The 22291-nt window shown below is 41.4% G+C and overlaps 1 non-coding gene across 1 annotated transcript; it reads left to right on the top strand.

Annotated features, from left to right (window-relative positions):
* Positions 1-510: 510 nt before the first annotated feature.
* LOC126237731 (U6 spliceosomal RNA) lies at positions 511-617 on the top strand. The gene has a single exon (XR_007545186.1). It is a non-coding gene; the product is annotated as a U6 spliceosomal RNA (small nuclear RNA).
* Positions 618-22291: the final 21674 nt, after the last annotated feature.

The raw sequence follows: 22291 nt of genomic DNA, 5'->3' as shown, positions 1-22291 counted from the left end.
CAGGTCCTGTACGGGCCTTTCTGGGCACTGAAAATGTTCGACTGCTGCCCTGGCCAGCACATTCTCCAGATTTCTCACCAATTGAAAAGTCTAGTCAATGGTGGCCGAGCAACTGGCTCGTCGCAATACTCCAGTCACTACTCTTGATGAACTGTGGTATCGTGTTGAAGCTTCATGGGCAGCTGTACCTGTACACGCCATCCAAGCTCTGTTTGACTCAATCCCCAGGCGTATCAAGGCCGTTATTACGGCCAGCGGTGGTTGTTCTGGGTACTGATTTCTCAGGATCTATGCACCCAAATTGCGTGAAAATGTAATCACATATCAGTTCTAGTATAATATATTTGTCCAATGAATACCCGTTTATCATCTGCATTTCTTCTTGGTATAGTATTTTTGATGGCCAGTATTGTAATTACAACGTAATGCTTATGAACGGGCAGACAGATGCATTGCTGTTCGACTACGCTACTGGCGATAAATCACTGAAAATCTTCTTTGGCTGAGGTCGCATTCGCTTCGGCAATACATATGTTAAAACTGAAACGATGCAGAGAATATTAGCATGACCTCTGCTCAAGGATGACACTCTAAATCGTGAAGCGTTCCACATTTAATAAAAAGAGAGTAAAAACGTTCGCTAACGCACGTGTGTGCAATGGCTATCGACTCGGAGGTAAGCCGGTTCGAATTCTGGTGGTGGATGAAGTTTTCCTTGCCAGTATTTGGCCCGAAAGGTAAGCAGCAGTAGCGGCGTAAAGCTCCCGATCACTAGACTTTGCGCCGATGTCCTGAAGTAATCATTTCAGATCTGAATTCTTTTCTGGAGGAAGAAAAATGTTTCTTTATGTGGTAATTCTCTTTGGCGATTTTTCAAAAATGGTTTTAGGCGCAAGACTTATATAAAAATACGTACCCTTTTCAAAATATTGATTATGCACTTGGCTTCATTTTATGGACCAACATAACTAGTTATGTTATATTTTCTACTATAATAAATAAAATGAAAATTCATCACTTACAATGCAAAATGCAACTATCGATATTCAACTATACAGTGGAAGATAGCGAACCAACCACATCCGTGTATTCTGGTGGTCACAAGCTGCTGCCTACTGCTGCATTGACTTGATGATATTTTCATAGTGACGCCCAACAGTTGGCAGCACTTGCACAAGACGAAAAGGTTGAACATCCACAAAGATGTACCTCAGGTTCCCATTGTGGAATAATATTTATGTTTCAGCTAAGACACAATAAAAGTTGATGCGCACAATTATAGCCAGAGTGTCCGAAAGGATTAAGTTCCAAAGCTCTCCTCGGAGGTGATCCGTCCGTCGGATGGGAATGTTGAGTCCAGCGACCCCCTAGGTGTTCTTCCAGAGGTGTAGGCAATGTGCCGACATCATGTTTCAACCTCTCCCTTCTCTCATCATCATCACACAGCTCAAATATAACACCACACTATAGGGTCATTTCATGTCAACTCACCTAGGACTTCCTGTTCGACCATCTCAGATTTCGTTGAAATTATATACGAGCAATCGCACATGTTACCAATGAACATGAGTAAATTTTAACCTTCGTCGAAGCAATACTGGCCGAGAAATATTGTTTGACTCCAAGCACCACTTTGCAAAGAGCGTGCGAGAATTTCCGGCGACCTTGAACTGTTAGATCTCGACCAGTATTTTGTTGAAAAAAATGAAACCTAACCGTCTTGTGCAGCTTTATGCATTCTGTTAAGAATAATAACGACAATTATTTTACGATCGATAGTCACCCAACAATTTTAGGCAAAATCTCCCGAAAAAATCAGAACCTGAAAAGATTGCGGAGTTTACCTTTTATTACTATGGGTCTTAAGGTATGACGAAAGTGAAATTTGACATGTAGTAACCTAACAGCACAGATTCTGAAATACAGAGTTTCATTTACGTACCACTGAATAAATAAGTGTAAAGCCGAAGATTTTGTAAAAAGATAAAAAATGCAGTACTTTCGACCTTGATAAAACTCATTAGAAATACCATATTTTGAACCACAAAAGAAACTGTATTTTAATATCCAACGGGGCTAGCCATACTATACAATTTGAATCAAAGTTATGTGCGAATGTAGCTGCACGAAACAAATGTAAACTTCGGATTCTTATATTTCGTAGAGTAAACGCACGCTGAACGTCAACTTAATACGCAATAGGTCGGTAGCACAAGGACGTAGAATAAAAAATTTCATGCGTCTACTATTTTCCAATAATCTACAAATTCGTCGAAAACATGATGATTTTTACGAAAAGGTGAAAATGGTCTATATTCGACAACTCTTTTACAAATATTGTTTCCTGTTAAGCTTCGATACCAGTCTCTTTCTAAATAACATGTTTGCAAGCCCTCTCCCCCCCCCCCCCCTTCCCACTGAACAGTTGGTTTAGTTTGTAAGTAGGCTGTTTAGGTTTTTTTATTGGTAACGCCACCTCAGTATGAAAATCACTGGCTGTGCTGTGTGCAGTCTGTGGCTGCTTTTCATTGTTGTAATACTCGCCATTGTAGTGTTAGGCAGCTGGCTGTGAACAGTGCGTAGCGTTGCGCAGTTGGAGGTGAGCCGCCAGCAGTGGTGGATGTGGGGAGAGAGATGGCGGAGCTTTGTAATTTGTCATGAACTGCTATATTTATAAATGATGATATCAAGGTAAATACATTCTTTGTTCTCTATTAATATCTTTCATTTGCTAACTATCCCTATCAGTAGTTAGTGCCTTCCATAGTTTGAATCTTTTATTTAGCTGGCAGTAGTGGCGCTCGCTGTATTGCAGTAGCTTGAGCAGCGAAGATTTTTGTGAGGTAAGTGATTTGTGAAAGGTATAGTTTAATGTTAGTCAGGGCCATTCTTTTGTAGGGAATTTTGAGAGTCAGATTGCGTTGCGCTAAAAATATTGTACGTCAGGTTAAGCACAGTCGTGTAAAATTGTTAAAAGGGGACGTTTCATATGTCGACCCTTAGCCTAGGATACCTCACTGGAATCTTCTGATTTTTTTTCTTGTAGTTTGTGTAATTAGTGTAGATTTTGTTTATTGCTAGCGCGTAATTGTAGAGAGAATCTCCATTGTAGTTGTAGTTTTTCATTGTTGTATAGTAAAATAGTTGTGGCATGCATGTAGATTTGCACCAAGTATTTCGCAGCTGCAATTAACTAGATATTATTTTCAGTGTTATGTTAATGTGTTCTCTTATTTTTGCTCCTCGAATTGTGTTTTTCTGTGTTGTCGTGTGAAATACTGTGACAATAATGGCGTGTGAAAAACGTAACACTAGGCTCCAAAGTAAATTGAGAAATGACAGCGAAGACGAAAGCAGTGTGTTAGCGCCACCGTGTAATGAATTAACTAATATTCAAAGTAGTAATTTGGTAACTGTGCATAGGGAAATGGAGCGGGTGGCAAACAATGGTGTAGACAGCGAAACAATTAGAGAACAGGGAAGCATTATCGATCGATCGGTCGGCGACAGCTCGCCTCAGGAATCCGAAATGACAGGAAAAAATCTCGGAAATGCTGTGGATTCAGGATTTGGGTCCTCACCGTTTTCTCAAATAAGTCAAGACACATTTTCTGCTTGTCAAAATGCGAATGTTGCCGGTGCAAATGCACTGCCGAAAAGCACTGAGGAACATGTTCCAGACACCAGTGCATTGTTATTACAATTAATACAGCAAATGGGACAAACACAGCAAAAGCTTCAAAAATTAGACGCAATTGAACAAAATCAGAAACAAATGGAACAAAATCAGAGACAAACACAGCAACAGCTACAAAAGTTAGACTCATTGGAACAAACTCTTGAACAAACACGTGAAGATTTAACTACTGAGTTACATAACATTGAATCGAAATGTCAAAAAGCCTGTAATGACGTACAAACACAAATTTGTGAGCATTTTCAACCTATTTTTTCGCGGCATGCAAATGCATTACAGAATCACGAAGCAGCCATAAAAGAACTGCAAACTACTGTTCATGAAAATCATGAGACCTTGCAAGCTAAATTTGACTCAGTTGCATCTACCGATTCGGTTACGCAACTTGCAAAAACTCAGGAAAACTTAAAGGACACAGTAGATACTCTGAAACTTGGTTCAGAAAAACACACTGAGGAAATAAGTACACTATCGGATAAAGTAGCCGAACTTTCAGATCAGTTCACTAACTTATCTACAAAGGTAGATGATGATCTGAATGACACAACACCTGTAGCCTTCACTGACACTGAAGAGTATGAACAAATTAGAAAATTCAAACAAAATCAAAATCAAATCAATACACAGTACAAAAGAGAAATCCGGGAAGTGCAAGATCAGTTGGCACAAGTAGTACAAGAATTACGTATTTCAGAGGACACTCGCGCCCCAATACGGGAAGAGGGACTTAGAAATATGGAACAGCCACAAAATAAGAACACAGGGCATTTCGGAAGTTATGAAAGAAATTGGCAATGTGCACCGAATTTTGAGATGGAACGGCCGACACGACCTAACAATGACCGATATGCTACTCGCCGACACGATGATTTTGACTATAAGCTGTTCATTACTACACGTAAATTCAAAACGTTTAAAAATTCTGCCAACGACATTCATCCACAAGCGTGGCTCCATCAATTCTCTCATTGTTTTCCCCCCAACTGGTCGTTATAACACAGATTAGAATTTATGTGTGGCTATTTAGAGAATGAACCAGCTGTAAGAATGCGTTCGGTCATTCACGATTGTCACAGTGAAGGAGAATTTTACCATGCCTTCCTCTCAGCATATTGGTCTCAAGCTACACAAGACCGAGTAAAACATAGCATCATAATGATGAAACATTTCGAACAATCTGAATTCTCCAGTCTTGTGAAATATTTTGAAGACATGTTGCACAAGAATCAGTACCTGTCAAACCCATACAGCCCCTCAGAACTCATCCGCATTTGCTTAATGAAATTACCTGAACATTTACGACACATTATTTTGGCAGGACGTTGCAAAGAAGACATTGAGGCTTTTCAGGGACTGTTACAAGAACTGGAAATTGACACTGACAATCGCGGAACGCAGGAGCACAACAATTACAGATCACATCCGTCGCAATTCCGCGATGAAAGAAATAATAACTGGATGCGACAAGGCTATTCTCACAACACAAATCGTGACCAAAACAGACACCACCCGTATGACAACCGTTGGCAGAGTAGTAATAATTACAGGGAAAGATCACCTTTCCGCGGTAATGACTATCACAGAGATTACCTTAGAAACAGACAATATGGTAACCAGAACTATTATTATCAAGGGAGACAGAATACTTTCAGACGCAACAGTTCAGCGTGCAGTTACGATTCCGGGAGAAATTCTCCACCACATGACCGACAAACAAGAAACTATGTAAACTACCGACATAACGACAGACCTGAATTTCATCAGAACTGGTGGGATTATAACAGAGCTGGGCCCTCTCGGCAAGGCGAATTTGTAGAAGCTAGGTCTCCAAATCCCAATAACGACGCGCGCCAACAAAGAGACAACAGACAATGACCCGCACCGCAGGCAGACACCCGCGCCGGCTGGTTCCGAGAAAAATAACATAGCGCTAACCTTGAGAAAAATTCCAGTATTCTTTACCGACGTATACCGCACGATAATTGCGTTCAGGTTGAAACTCTGCGTACTATGAAGAGTAAAGGATTTCACCACACTTCACATATAAAACCGCTTATTGAGAGATGATCTGCTTTTTAACTTAGTCTTTACCATAAAATTTTTCACTTTACATTACTAGTATGCTTTGTTAGACTTAGAAACTGTTAACATGCAACAGTGTTTGAAGTTAATTATTCAATCTAGAACCTAGGATACATATTTACACAGTAGTTACGAATGTATTCTTATAGTGAACAGATGACACAGTGTTATTGTGTGTGCATTCTTGCTTGTTTGTTGCACGATTATGTAACGACTATAAGGCTCACATACTTAGAACATTGACCAGTACTGTTAATGAGATTTTAATGCAACATTTTGGTTTACTTGCAAATACATTATGGATTCAAGGTGCTTTCTGAGAGATACCAGGTGACACAGTGGTTAGTTTATTTGACAGCTACACGACTATATCACGACGCTACTAATGTGTGACACAATTCACCTTGTTGCTTTTGCGGTGTATCTGTTTTACATCTGCACAGTTTTCTGAATTCTTCTGGAAAGTAAAACATGTTTTAGTATTTAACTTTTGTGGTATAGCTACAATGAGACAGCCTTTTCCGTGGCACAACAATACGTCACAGCACAGTACTTTCTTCATCACAACAATAAGCGTAATAACTAAGATATCTATACGCAAAACATTTCACTTTTGTTTATCATCAGGTAAGTACATTGACTTCTGCAGAACTTAGCTTTCGGAGGACGATAACTACGAGACTTCCACAGAGATTATCTTACAACATGACGCACAGTTTAGCGCTACAGGACACGTATCCTCAGGGGGGTACACGCTTACTTTGTGTACCATGTGTTTGGCGAGCACAAGGAACCCTAGCTAATATGGAATTTGCTTATACAACTTTACACATCGGTACCATATTTCTCTAACACACAAATTACACAGCTATCCGATTATTTAACAAAGAAACAAACATTTATTTTACCACATCAATGACAGATGTTTACGCAATTACGCAGTTGGATACCTTCACACTCATGAAATTGTATTTTGTCTGTACTTTGTGAAATGCTCATATTTTTTCGGAACCATTGTGATACTATGAGAGCGTTGAATGATGTATTTGGTATGGGATCATAATTTTTAAAGTACGTTTGAGGTAGATGACACTATTGAAATGAGCAGAGAATTTTTTTAGGTTTTGAAATTATTGGAGGAAGCTACGTCGATTTTGAGAATTGACTGAGATGTTATGATATTTTTACGACGACGATGTGTATTATGCTGCTGAGGTATGTTTATGGTCAAGAAGCTGATGCTATATGAGGAATTTGATTATGCTACGTATTTCATATGATGAATTATTAAAGAAGCGTCGACGAATATATATGCGTAATAAGGTAAGGAGTAATGAGTAGCGGTTAGGAACTCTGCCTTGTGAAGACGTATGTTGGAAACCGAGAATCGTACTTTTAGAATTATGAAATGTGTGTAAATGCGCGAATGTATCACAATGCTGACGAATATTTTTTTTTGACACTTATATTTATAGGATTTTGTTTCTACAGATTTGCTACGCTAATTCTTGACCTGTGAAATATTTTTATATGAGACTGTCGCTGTAGCGAAAACTGCTGTCGTAAATATTTCGTTAAGAAAGGTAAGTGACCTTGATGTAATGCGTTGTGGCGCGCAGCTGGGCCAGCCGCCCGGAGAAAAAGCCATTAGGTGGAGAAAAAAAGAGGCCATTAACCTCGCTTCTGACATTCCTTTGTAGAAAGCATCGTAAAAACGACACGGTCGAACTTGAAAACATATGATTACACTGGATGCCTAATGAAATGACGAGAAATATTTTTATGTCTATACACCTGATTATGACTACTGTCTCTCTAGTTGATAGATTTTTCTACTAACTTATGAAATGTCACATGACTATTGACTGATATTTTTATGCTTTGCCTTTCATAGTTGCTTATTTCATTTGATATCTAGTTTCCAGCTGTGTTGCAGCATGGGTTTTATATAAAAAAAATAAAAAAATAAAAATAAAAAAATTCATTTGCTAATGTGGACACTTTCTGTCAACAGATCTATTAAATAATTATTTTATGACCCACATTCTTCGAAAAAGGAGCTCTTGGAATGGAAAGAACAATAAGAAGGGACTAATAACAGGAACTGCATACATAATTTTCTTTTCAACTACTTGGTAAATTTTTTTTGTAGAGTAAGTTTTTGTGATGCATCACTCTAGTGTTAAGATGTGACGTAAGTTTTAAACATGGCCATTTTTACTGTAATATTTTTTCTGCTTGAGCTATGTCATGTTTAGGTATAAGTTGCTGCTGTTTGCCAGGCATAGTGTTATTGAATTTGACTTTGTGTTATTCTGTTAAGCCAGTTTTACTAATGATTTATTTTTATTGTTTGCTGCACATTGCCTTAGATTAGTTTTAATATTACAATTGCTTTGCTAATTTCTTAATGCTGCTTGCTTCGCAAATCTGCGTTTTTTTATTGCTGTTTATATTAATTGTTTTATGTGATGCTGCATTGCCTTGTCCCTTAGTTTAGCATCTGAGCTCAGTAGATTTAAGTTAGCTTAAGAGGGGGTAGACTATATAAGAGAACAAGTTGTGATGAATTGGAAGAAATACATTGAAAATCTATAAGAAAATGGTTTAGCCAAAACAGTATTTTGAAAGAGGATATGAACCAAAAAAAAGTAGGGTTTAGAGACAACAGGTTTAGGTAGGATTTTCTTGGAAATAAATGATGAAGTAAGATAATGGAAAATAAATAATGAGGTAAGAAATATGTGAACATATATATACAGAAAGCATGCTTGAATAGGATTTTTTTGGTGGAAACAAATGTGGAAATAAGACGAAAGATCTATGGAATGAAGTTTTGGGTTGGACTGCAGTACCAAATGTTACACTGAAAACAAACCCTGTCCTTTCCTTTTGTGTTATCCCACTATGTGTTTGTGTACCCTTGTGTATTTGTTTTCTTCCTGTCTTTGTGTAGTTTCATAGAATTTTTTTCTTCTAATACTCAGCTACATTCACTATGATGAGGAATACTGTTATCCTCAAATATAATTGATATTAATAATATGTTATTTAACTTGTAAATATGCTTAGATATTATTTATTATGTTCTGTTTTAATGCTCATGTGTGAAGTTGATGTTTCGAAAGTTATTCTGAACTTTTATGTATCTACTTATCTCATAATTCCTGTAACATTGATGTATATGTTTATTTCTATTGTGTTGTAAAGCCTGTACTACAAATGTTATCTGTATTGTTATGTTCTTTAATGATGTATTTTGTACCTTTGTAATTGTACTCTCATGTTATAATATTGTAATTGACACCAGTTGTTCAAATTAAGTATCATTTCACTGCACACGCTTCTGTTGATCATAGTATATGGACAATATGTGAGAAGTAGGGACTGTTAGTGTTTGCACGTGTGTTAATAATTCAGCAAGGGACTGGATAACAGCATTGCTGGTTCTAAAGACAATTCCAAAAACTTTGTGAGTGCACAAGTGGTGGTTATGGACTTGCTATATTATCCGCAAGACTCTTCAATGGTGATTGTGCACCTGCACAGTCTCAACAGATGGCTGCTGGCCATCTCTACAAGGACTGCAGTGGGTCTGCACCGCTGGTGGCCCACCAGTACCATTATCTCTACACGGACTACAGTGGGTCTGCGTCTTTGCTGACTCACCAGTACCATTATCTCTACAAGGACTACAGTGGGTCTGCGTCTTTGCTGACTCACCAGTACCATTATTTCTACAAGGACTGCAGTGGGTCTGCACCTCTGGTGGCCCACCAATACCACAATCTCCACCAGGACTACAGTGGGTCTGCTCTGTGATGACCTACTCACCAATATTCTTCAAAACTTCGATTGACTCCGCTGTGGGTTTGCTCTGTTGTGGCCCATTACCTGTCCGCATGTCGAGAGTCAGCACTGTCTTTTTGTTGGAAGGACAACGCTACTTCTTCAAGACTGCATGGAAATCCACTACTTCCGTGTGCATTATCTTTTACTGCTCAGTCTTTGAGAAAAACACTGCAATTCAACGATCAGGACTGTCTTTATGGACTGTGAGAAAATTTTAGCTTTTGACCAACATTGTATCAATAAGTGTGTGCATTTGATTTCTTTGTTATTGTAATTGTGAAAAAAAATTTTAACAAATATGTATTGGCCAGTGCCCAACAAAATTTGTAAAATTTTTTGTGGGTAGCATGGGGGCTATGTAAGTAGGCTGTTTAGGTTTTTTTATTGGTAACGCCACCTCAGTATGAAAATCACTGGCTGTGCTGTGTGCAGTCTGTGGCTGCTTTTCATTGTTGTAATACTCGCCATTGTAGTGTTAGGCAGCTGGCTGTGAACAGCGCGTAGCGTTGCGCAGTTGGAGGTGAGCCGCCAGCAGTGGTGGATGTGGGGAGAGAGATGGCGGAGCTTTGTAATTTGTCATGAACTGCTATATTTATAAATGATGATATCAAGGTAAATACATTCTTTGTTCTCTATTAATATCTTTCATTTGCTAACTATCCCTATCAGTAGTTAGTGCCTTCCATAGTTTGAATCTTTTATTTAGCTGGCAGTAGTGGCGCTCGCTGTATTGCAGTAGCTTGAGCAGCGAAGATTTTTGTGAGGTAAGTGATTTGTGAAAGGTATAGTTTAATGTTAGTCAGGGCCATTCTTTTGTAGGGAATTTTGAGAGTCAGATTGCGTTGCGCTAAAAATATTGTGCGTCAGGTTAAGCACAGTCGTGTAAAATTGTTAAAAGGGGACGTTTCAAGTTTCAAACATGGGGTAACAAAACTACAAATACTGAGGCGAAGTAGCAGGAAAAATTGCGCTGCGAATAAAATTTTAACTTTGGCTTCTTATATCTCGTTCATTAAGGCATGATAAACGCGAAACTTTGAACACAACAACTTAGGAACAAAATGTTTTCCAATGCAAATTATATTTCATGCACTGCTTTCCAAATTTCTGTAAGTTCAAAGCTGATTTTCGTAAAAAATACAAAAATAGATCACTTTCAATTTTTTTTCAGAAATTTTCTTTTCCGTAACTGATTTCAAACTAATCACAGTTGGAAAGAGGGAAACAGCATGTTTTCAAGCATCCGTGAAATGACGTTCGATTTTCCAATGTGTGCTGGTAATACTTGAAAATGACACACAAATTTGAGAGAATGTTCGACGCCAATAGGTTACTTTGCAGCGACCCGGTGTCCTGTTACGTTGCACTGTGTTGGTTCATGATGACATTGTCACTACCGGTTCAAGAACATGAACCGGCGATCCCATCGCTACAGGAGTCATATTATACCAGCCACTGATGGGTTTCTGCCGCCAGTGAAGCACGGAGGAAGTTACGTTATGGTACTGGGGCGTTTCCCGTCGTTAGTATGTTGTCCCCTTTCTGCACTTACGAAAGCGGTAAACGGAGAAGGACAGAACACGTTTCACAGCACTGTGCAATGGGTGCGATTGAGGAGCAGATCGGAGACGATGAATGTTTCGGCAAGACATTGCACCCTGTCACAAAGAAACATTTTTGAGGCAATGGTTTATGGATAACAGCATTCCTAAAATGGACTGGCCCGCTCATAGTCCTAACTTGCACACAATGAAACACATTTGCGATGAGTCAGAAAGCCGAATTCGCTCCAGATCCTAGCGTTCAACTTCACTACTCTCTCTAGTTTCGGCTCTTGAGAATGAAAGTGCTGCCTTTCCTCCGTGGCCATGCAGAAACCTCGCTGCAATTGTCAGCAGCAGAGTTCAAGCCGCCACAAATTGAAGGATGGACACACCCAGTAACAACATCCACTAACAGGTGTCCGAGTACATATGACCAGTCAGTGGACAGTGCATGTTCAGTGTAATTTTGTAACAAGTTGTCTGTTTCCAGCGAGTAACAAGTAAGTATGCAGTGGGCTATCAAATGTGACGTGTAGCATGCTTTGTGAACACAGTAATAACTGAATGAAATTTTCTCTTTTTACTAGAGTGTGCGCTGATATGAAACTTTCTTGAAGATTGACACTGCGTGCTGGACAGAGATTCAAACGTGGGACCTTTGTCTTTCGTGGGCAAGTGCTCTCCCGACTGAGCTAACCAATCACGACTCACGACCCGTCCTCACAGCTTTACTTACGCCAGTACCTCGTCTCCTACCTCCCCAACTTAACAGTGGCTCTTCTGCGAACCTTCACTCTGGAAAGGTCCCCAAGGTTGTGGCTAAGCCATGTTTCCAGGAGTGCTAGTTTTGCTAGGTTGGCAGGAGGGCTTCTGTGAAGTTGGGAAGGTAGGAGACGAGGTACTGGCGGAAGTAAAGCTGCGAGGAGAAAACATGAGTCGTGCTTGCGTAGCGCTTGTCCCCTAAAGGCAAAGATCCCGAGTTAGAGTCTCGCTCCGGCACACAGGTTCAATCTGCCACGAAGTTTCACGGTAAATAGCAGTTTACGGTAACGGCATGTGTATTTTGCATTATTCGAGTTTTCAATTACCCGTGTAGGTTTGAGTTTCCATGAACTCGGATAATCGTGTGCTTGCTGTGTGTTGAAAAGTTGGCCGGCCGAAGTGGCCGAGCGGTTCTAGGCGCTTCAGTCTGGAACCGCGCGACCGCTACGGTCGCAGGTTCGAATCCTGCCTCGGGCATTGATGAGTGTGATGTCCTTAGGTTGGTTAGGTTTAAGTAGTTCTAAGTTCTAGGGGACGGATGACCTTCGATGTTAAATCCCATAGTGCACAGAGCCATTGTTTTGAAAAGTTGTAAGCAAATAAGTAAGCAGCTAACTACATACGTTCTCTGCCTTCGGCTCTTGAGAAGAATGCGCCGTCATTCACCTACAGACGTTCAAACACATCACTGAAACTGTCCCCAGCAGTGTTAAAATTTCATAAAGGCGACGGGTGATCACATCCCATCTTAACGTCCACTAGTAGGAGTCGGCACACTTTTGACGAGATAGTCTGCACCTGCACTCGTATTCCTTAGATGCTAGGCTATTCTATGACAAGAGTGCGTCCCGAACTGTCTTTTGGTTTTAATATGGATGGGTTTGGTAAAAATGATGGAGAACTGTGATGGATACATTCGCGAGCGGTTTATAGCTGGCAGTGGATGTCAAGTCTAGTAACGTGACAGGGTCGTGATGCTTTTCTAGTGGCCACTCAAGACAAGGGACGATCTTTTTTATTTTTATAGTTTTATTATTTATTTATTATTTTTGGGAGATCTCGCTGTCAGAACAAGCAGAACACAACAGGACGCGGTGGGACAGTATGTCTTCCAAACCCTGAGGCACAACCACCATCGGACTGATTACACCACACTGGAAAGCGGTGAGCTGGGTTTTTGTGACAGATTCGGCTTTGCTGAAACAATATTTTGGATTCAATGCTTCAATTTCAAATTACGAGAGCACGCAATTGTCAGTCTTGGGAATCTGAATGTCGTCCGTCCAACGTATTGAGAGTGAACATTGCGCCAGGAGTCAGAACTCTGACGGGAGCTATACTCACCGTCAATGTCCAGACACTCTGAGACCAAAATGGTACTGAAACAGAGGATGACAGACTAAAGGCCGAAATACTAAATGTCTTTTTCCAAAGCTGTTTCACAGAGGAAGACTGCACTGTAGTTCCTTCTCTAGATTGTCACACGGATGACAAAATGGAAGATATCGAAACAGGTGACAGAGGGATAGAAAAACAATTAAAATCGCTCAAAAGAGGAAAGGCCGCTGGACCTGATGGGATACCAGTTCGATTTTACACGGCGTACGTGAAGGAACTGTCCCCCCTTCTTCCAGCGATGTACCGTAGGTCTCTATAAGAGCGTAGCGTTCCAAAATATTGGAAGAGAGCACAGGTCATCCCCGTTTTCAAGAAGGGATGTCGAACAGATGTGCAGAACTATAGACCTATATCTCTAATGTCGATCAGTCGTAGAATTTTGGAACACGTATTATGTTCGAGTATAATGACTTTTCTGGAGACTAGAAATCTACTCTGTAGGAATCAGCATGGGTTTCGAAAAAGACGATCGTGTGAAACCCAGCTGTCCACGAGACTCGAAGGGCCATAGACACGGGTTCCCAGGTAGATGCAAGGCGTTTGATACAGTTCCCCACAGTCGTTTCATGAACAAAGTAAGAGCGTATGGAGTATCAGACCAATTGTGTGATTGGATTGAGGAGTTCCTAGATAACAGAACGTAGCATGTCATTCTCAATGGAGAAAAGTCTTCCGAGGTAAGAGTGTGGATAACATCGGAAGTTCACTGAAGCTTTTTGCGGATGATGCTGAAGTATATCGAGAGGTTGTAACAATGGAAAATTGTACTGAAATGCAGGAGGATCTGCAGCGAATTGACGCATGGCGCAGGGAATGGCAATTGAATCTCAATGTAGACAAGTGTAATGTTGTGCGAATACATAGAAAGAAAGATCCCTTATCATTTAGCTACAATATAGCAGGGAGCAACTGGAAGCAGTTAATTCCATAAATTATCTGGGAGTACGCATTAGGAGTGATTTAAAATGGAATGATCATATAAAGTTGATCGTCGGTAAAGCAGATGCCAGACTGAGATTCATTGGAAGAATCCTAAGGAAATGCAATCCGAAAACAAACGAAGTAGGTTACAGTACGCTTGTTCGCCCGCTGCTTGAATACTGCTCAGCAGTGTGGGATCCGTACCAGATAGGGTTGATAGAAGAGATAGAGAAGATCCAACAGAGAGCAGCGCGCCTCGTTACAGGATCATTTAGTAATCGCGAAAGCGTTACGGAGATGATAGATAAACTCCAGTGGAAGACTCTGCAGGACAGACGCTCAGTAGCTCGGTACGGGCTTTTGTTGAAGTTTCGAGAACATATCGTCACCGAGGAGTCAAGCAGTATATTGCTCCATCCTACGTATATCTCGCGAAGAGACCATAAGGATAAAATCAGAGAGATTAGAGCCCACACAGCGGCATACCGACAATCTTTCTTTCCACGAACAATACGAGACTGGAATCGAAGGGAGACCCGATAGAGGTACTCAAGGTATCCTCCGCCACACACCGTCAGGTGGCTTGCGGGGTATGGATGTAGATTTAGATGTAGATGTAGAAGGTTCCAGTCAGCCATATCTGACCACCACAGGGATGGATCACAATATTGTGCACCAAGCAGATCGTAACCCCTTGACATCTGCACCTACCACAGGAGTACAGGTAGTGGACTCTCTGCAACATTTAGTGTCATCCCACATCAATTATCGGAGACTAACAGCAGCCAAAGTGGGAATTTACAATCCCATGCATAGGCTGTACCACAACACGGCTGCGTTTCGAGTGGTGCTGTGACCGGGAAGCACGGACTGCTGATGAATGGCGTCGCATTGTGTTCTGCAATGAATTACGGCCTTGGGCGAGCAAATTCAACCATTAATTGACAGAGTAACTCCACGTCATCAAGCCGGTTTTCAAAGGAATCGCAGTTTCTATCAGGCATGGGCACTAAAATGTTTCATGAAGCAAGATACAAATGCAAATAAAGGATTGCAGTAGGATTTGTTGCCGGCCGGTGTGGCCGCGCGGTTCTAGACGCTTCAGTCTAGAACCGCGTGACCGCTACAGTCGCAGGTTCGAATCCTGCCTCGGGCATGGATGTGTGTGATGTCCTTAGGTTAGTTAGGTTTAAGTAGTTCTAAGTTCTAGGGGACTGATGACCACAGATGTTAAGTCCCATAGTGCTCAGAGCCATTAGTAGCATTTGTTGATCTTACTGCCGCATTTGACACCGTATGGCGCCGTGGCCCGCTACTGAAATTTGCAGAAGTCATACCACGTAAAAAGTTGGTTAGTTTAACGGATAGCATGTTCAGCAACAGACGATTTCAAGTATTCCTTGGAGGAAAGGGAGCAAATGGTGAAGGCTGAATGACTGGCTACCTCAGGGCTCTGTGTTATCACGAACCCATTTTTATCTTTATACCATCGATACGCCCAAAACTAGCGCTAAAAAGATACAATTTGCTGACGAGCTAACACTAGCTTATCAAGTAAGAAAGCTGGAAGAGTGTGAATGATCTTTGACCAAAGATTTACACATAATGGGCGACTATTTCGAGAACTGGAGATGGAAACGAAATCCATCTAAAACGGAGGTAAATGCTTACCTTCTTAATAATCGCGAGGCAAATCGCAAATTAAATTCAGTTTTCGAAAACGTCCCCCTGGGACATAATCCATACCCAAAATACTTGGGGGGTTATTTTAGACCAGGCTCTTTCCTTTAAGAACCATTTAGAAAACGTAGCAAAAAAATGTGAACACCAAAATTGATATTGTCAGAAAAGTGGCCGTATCAGGATGGGGTGCCAATGCAGATACTAATCTTACTGCTACATTGGCATTAGTGCAATCCAAGGCATAATACTGTGCTCCAGTAAGGAAAAATAGTGCAGCTGTATGGATAATTGACGTCAAATTGCATCAAGCAGTGAGAATAATCAGTGGGACTACTAAATCTACTCCACTTCCATGGCTGTCTGTATTACGTGATATTGATCTTCATCAATAAGAGGAGAAGCAGCCATCAATGAAGGAGGTCCAAAAGTGTTTCACTAACCAGAACTCACTTTATATAATCAGCTACAGAATACACTTACGAGCAGGCTCAAACCTGGAAAAACACCCTAGCCAATGCAAGATGCGCCTCTTGTGTATGACGTTTCTCAAGAATGGAAAGAGGTTTCGTATAAGTTTCCTCCGACTATTTCTCGTCTCATAACTGACCCTAACAAATGTGTGAATGGATATGGTCTTCCCACAAAACTGTGGACATCACCGAATCGATTCGCTACAGGACATGGAAGATGTGGCACCTTTTTGTATGCGTGGGGGTTCAAAGTCATCCCGGCTTGTAACTGTGGTGATCCTGTGCAGACTATTCAGCACCTGATTGAAAAGTGTATACTACGAAAATTCCTTTGTTGATTCAATGAGCTACATTTGGTGCACCAGAGCTGTATAGTGCTTAAGAGACATAGATAATCAGTTATAATATTTTCTTTGCATTGTTTGGTTGCTTGTGTTTATTCAGCCTTTTATATACGAAGTCCTTAAAGAAGACTTACAATGCCATGTAACTTCTTGGCAGATTAAAACTGTGTGCCGGACTGAGACTCGAACTCGGGACCTTTGCCTTTCGCGGGCAAGTGCTCTGGTAGAGCACTTGCCCGCGAAAGGCAAAGGTCCCGAGTTCGAGTCTCGTTCCGGCACAAAGTTTTAATCTGCCAAGAAGTTTCATATCAGCGCACACTCCGCTGCATAGTGAAAATCTCATTCTGGAATACCATGTAAATCAATCCGGCCGCTGTGGCCGAGCGGTTCTAGGCACTTCAGTCCGGAACCGCGCTGCTGCTACGGTCACAGGTTCGAATTCCGCCTCGGGCATGGATGTGTGTGATGTCCTTAGGCTAGTTAGGTTTAAGTAGTTCTAGGTCTAGGGGACTGATGACCTCAGATATTAAGTCCCATAGTGCTTAGAGCCATTTGAACCATGTAAGTCATACGAATAAAAACTACCAAGTATGATCATCGTTGACGAGTAAGGCGGTGTATTGGGAAGATGTGTCCTTTCATTGGTTTAGCGGAGCACAGAGGTGTTACTCTTGGCTTCATAGTGTGGGGAGCCAATCGGGTATCACTTCAGGTTAGGGTTGGCAGTGATTGTGGGAACTCTGACAGTACAAGGGTATGTCATGGACATGCTTCGACCTCTTGTTTATATCTCTTGCGACGGTGCCGTAGTTCCGTTTTTCAACAATACTATGCTCTTCCACACATAGCACGTGACTATGTACTGGCTGCGTGATGTTGAGGTACTCCCACGGCCTGGAAGATCTCCAGATCCGTCCCTGATAGACGTGTACGATCAAGTGAGATGTCACCTCCGTCGCAGTGCCAGTATGCAGGATGTCAAACATCAGTTACAACAATTCTGAGCCAGCTTTCCTGAAGAGGGGATAAAACGGCTTTACGACGGCCATCCCAATAAGTGCATGCATCTAGGCGTGAGGGGGTGCAACGTCGTACTGACAAGTGGGCTCATAGTGCCAAGTTCTTTATAAATTTGACTCGAATTTGTAATTACTGAATGAACATCCCATATCCTTTCCATTCGTGAAGTTTCACTTTGTTTCCCCCTCGCTTGCTGTTGTGACTCGTGTTTTTCGTCACGCAGAAACGTCACAAGTGCGCATTGTAGGTTTGACTTATGGCAGCAAGTGGTCTTTTAGTGCGAAAATCATTCAAAATTGAGAGCTACTCAGGCAGTCGAGGCAAAGGAAAACAAAGAAATGAACGAGTTAATGGAGTGGACAGGATGACGTAGTTATGATTGTGAAGAAAATGAAATTGAGGTTGGTAGGACATTGGCCAGTCAAATAGCTGGTAGATTTACTAAGGAACTTCTTTCCTGGATTCGAAGAGAGAAAAGAACAAGAAGGCATCCTACTGCAGTGTAGCCAGACGACATAAGAGTAACGCGGGTGTATGTAACTGGAAACAACAACGTGTGGCACGTGATAATGTGTGACAGGTTCCTTACGATGGAAGAAACTGTCTGCACAATTCAAAATCGGCCTTGGGGCATGCTTAGCAAGCCTAAGAGTTCTGCTGGCAGCCCATGAATAGCAAGAAAATGTAGTGCTGCGTGCTGCTGGAGAGACACAGTTCCATGTCACGTTAGATGCATACGCAATACATTAAATATTTATACCATTTCCCAGTTTTAAAACGGCGACTTCTTATTTCTGCAGTAATTACGTCTGCATATTTAATGAGTGGAGAATCTGGAACTACCGAGATTCCGTTTCACATGTAGTGGAGAGAAATCCCACTGCGATCTTAGTCGCAATAGGCAGAGCGCCCGTTCAATTAGCATGCACCAAGGAATGATACTGAAGAAAGTAAATCCCCATTTGCGAAGACTGAGAACCAAAATAAAACAAAATCAGGGAGAAAGGAAGTGAATTTCAGCTTCACTTGACTATACCACCACCTCGTTCAGTGCAATCGATGATAGTCAGGTGTTGGCTGTAATTGTGTTTTACGCTCTCAGATACTATCTGGCCGACTTGATTATTCTGCAGGCTTGATACGCAGAATTTAGGTCGCGGCGTTTGAGCAAACTATCTACTAGCCGATGATAACGTGCGGGTGTATCACTGAAGGAATATCACGGTTCTTAATATTTTCTTGGTTATAAGGCGAATATTGAGATGTGGTCTGTGATAGTTCAGTAACTTAAGTGCACTGTGGAAGGGTACGCACTGAGATACAGAACAAAAATCTCAAGCGCGAAATGGAGATTAGTGGGGGGGGGGGGGGGGGGGGGGAAGAGAAGAGAATTATTACGAAGTTTCCGTAATGATAAGAAACGGCCCCTACTACGTACGAGCTGTGAGAGCTTCAGGTAATTTAACAAACTCTGAGGTGATGGTGTGCTAGCTGGATACGTCCATTCCTAAACAGCCATTAATGATGTGATGCCGCATTTGTCGACTGCTATCGATGTAAGGATTTCCCATGAAGTCAGGAGAACAATTCAGTTGTCTGCACAGAGAATCGCTCGAGCTTAGGCCAGAACACAACACGTTGTAGAGTAGCGCTTCTAGGGATAAAAACCCTTGGTTAAGGTATGATGCTTGTCATACACTAGCTACAGCGTATATCAGCGAAAATGTGTATGTCTTCAACAATGTTAGGGGGCGCTTTGAAGTCACAGAAGCAAGAAGTCGAAGATGGAAGAGAGGTCCTAATGCCCAGGAAGATACCGGACATGGTGATTAATTGTGGTAGTATGTTAGTTTCATAAGACAGACATTGGAGATGCATAGGAATCATCCAAGCTAATTTCGAGCGTGGAAAGACTAAAAAACTAAGTTCCATTTAGCACTAAATCACGAACAGATCCGCCGTCAGAACCGCACAAGTGTAAGGCAACAATTTCTGCAGAAACTTCTGCATCGTACAATTTTGCCAATTCGCGTCGATTGCCGTTACGTGGTTTTGTTTCAGCGATTACAATATCAAGTCGAAAGATGACGATTTGGCCTGCCAAGATTGCAACAGCGCCAGGAAACAAATATAATGAACAGATTAGAATCCAACTCCAGACAGTCAGCGAGTCATTCAGTGAGTTCATTACGAACAAATGATGTTCCAGCCAAATATGGACTTCATTGATCTGGTGGACTGGCGCTAGCTTATTGTGCCCGAGGTCTGGATCCAGTTCCTACTTATGCCACCATTAACTAACCTAAGGACATCACACACATCCATGCCCGAGGCAGGATTCGAACCTGCGACCGTAGCAGTCGCACGGTTCCGGACTGCGCGCCTAGAACCGCGAGACCACCGCGGCCGGCCTCTGGTAACCACATGTGAAAAATTCACTTCTTATTTTATTTGAACTCTAGATGTTGAAAATTTTTGTGCTCTGCGGATTCGTACTCGAATCTTTCCTTTCACGGAATTTGAGACTTTCAAGACGATAAAGCTGCATTATTTCGTCGTTTCCGCGAAGATTCACAACTCCTCGAGGTATCCACGAAAGGTGATTACCTGGGTTCGAATCTTGATCCGGCATAAAGATTTTCATCACGTTATTTTAGGCTCTAGCCTGTGCGCGCATATCTACTGGTGAAAAATAATGTTTAGTGTCTCTTTCATTAGTTAACAGTATTAGATTCCTAATCCTGTGAGAAATGTTTCGTCACGTAATGTCAAGTTCAGACACGTTTTGTAGACTTAGAGAAAGCTTTTGACAATGTTGAGTGGAATACTCTCTTTCAAATTCTGAAGGTGGCAGGGGTAAAATACAGGGAGCGAAAGGCTATTTACAATTTGTGCAGAAACCAGATTGCAGTTATAAGAGTCGAGGGACATGAAAGGGAAGCGGTGGTTGGGAAGGGAGTGAGACAGGGTTGTAGCCTATCCCCGATGTTATTCAATTTGTATATTGAGCAAGCAGTAAAGGAAACAAAAGAAAAATTCGGAGTAGGAATTAAAATCCATGGAGAAGAAATAAAAACTTTGAGGTTTGCCGATGACACTGTCATTGTGTCAGAGACAGCAAAGGACTTGGAAGAGCAGTTGAACGGAATGGATAGTGTCTTGAAAGGAGGATATAAGATGAACATCAACAAAAGCAAAACGAGGATAATGGAATGTAGTCGAATTAAGTCGGGTGATGCTGAGGGAATTAGATTAGGAAATGAGACGCTTAAAGTAGTAAAGGAATTTTGCTATTTGGGGAGCAAAATAACTGATGATGGTCGAAGTAGAGAGGATATAAAATGTAGACCTGCAATGGCGAGGAAAGAGTTTCTGAAGGAGAGAAATTTGTTAACATCGAGTATAGATTTAAGTGTTAGAAAGTCATTTCTGAAAGTATTTGTATGGAATGTAGCCATGTATGGAAGTGAAACATGGGCGATAACTAGTTTGGACAAGAAGAGAATAGAAGCTTTCGAAATGTGGTGCTACAGAAGAATGCTGAAGACTAGATGGGTAGGTCACGTACCTAATGAGGAGGTATTGAATAGGATTGGGGAGAAGAGAAGTTTGTGGCACAACTTGACTAGAAGAAGGGATCGGTTGGTAGGACATGTTCTGAGGCATCAAGGGATCACCAATTTAATATTGGAGGGCAGCGTGGAGGGTAAAAATCGTAGAGGGAGACCAAGAGATGAATAGACTAAGCAGATTCAAAAGGATGTAGGTTGCAGTAGGTACTGGGAGATGAAGAAGCTTGCACAGGATAGAGTAACATTGAGAGCTGCATCAAACCAGTCTCGGGACTGAAGACCACAACAACAACAACAAGTGATACCGATAAGAACTTCGATATTTCACGTCTTTTCATGTCCAGTCAGCAATGACAGTCGGTATTCGAATCTAAGTTAATCACGAAAGCTTTACTTGGTTAGCAGTGCCTATAGGTGCTGGGTTTAATTCAAATCCAGAAGAAAACCGTATTGGCATTTAAATTTCAAATACTTGCACTATTATCTGCTCATGGTACCTTAGATATACGGAGCGATCAAAAAGTTTTCGTTTGAGGTTGTTGCTGCAGTGTATATGCAACTTAGCGCGATTGGGATTAGAGTATATATGCACCGACATGTAGGCGAGGGATTAGTGTGTCGTTCGTGTCCATTCGACGTGCGTTAAATGCCGTAATGTGAACTATGGCGACGTGTTACCAAATGCTTCAAATAGCACCAAAGTGCTATTATTCTTTTCTTGGATACCGAAGGACAAATACACCATATGGATTGTGTCCAATTACCCTCATAGCCGTTAACTGCGTGATAAACTCACACATTTTGCGGCTATGGGGATAATGCACACAATGTTATAGATATACAGCAACTAGTAATGATACGAGGGTTGAAACTTAAATAGTGGCAACTATTTATCCAAACCGATATAAAAGAGTTACATGTTTGTACCTGTTACTGTCCTTCAAAG

The sequence above is a fragment of the Schistocerca nitens genome, chromosome 2 (assembly GCF_023898315.1).
Source record: "Schistocerca nitens isolate TAMUIC-IGC-003100 chromosome 2, iqSchNite1.1, whole genome shotgun sequence".
Lineage (NCBI taxonomy): Eukaryota > Metazoa > Arthropoda > Insecta > Orthoptera > Acrididae > Schistocerca > Schistocerca nitens.
The sequence above is the reverse complement of the archived record's forward strand: the minus strand, read 5'-3'. Positions and strand labels throughout refer to the sequence as shown.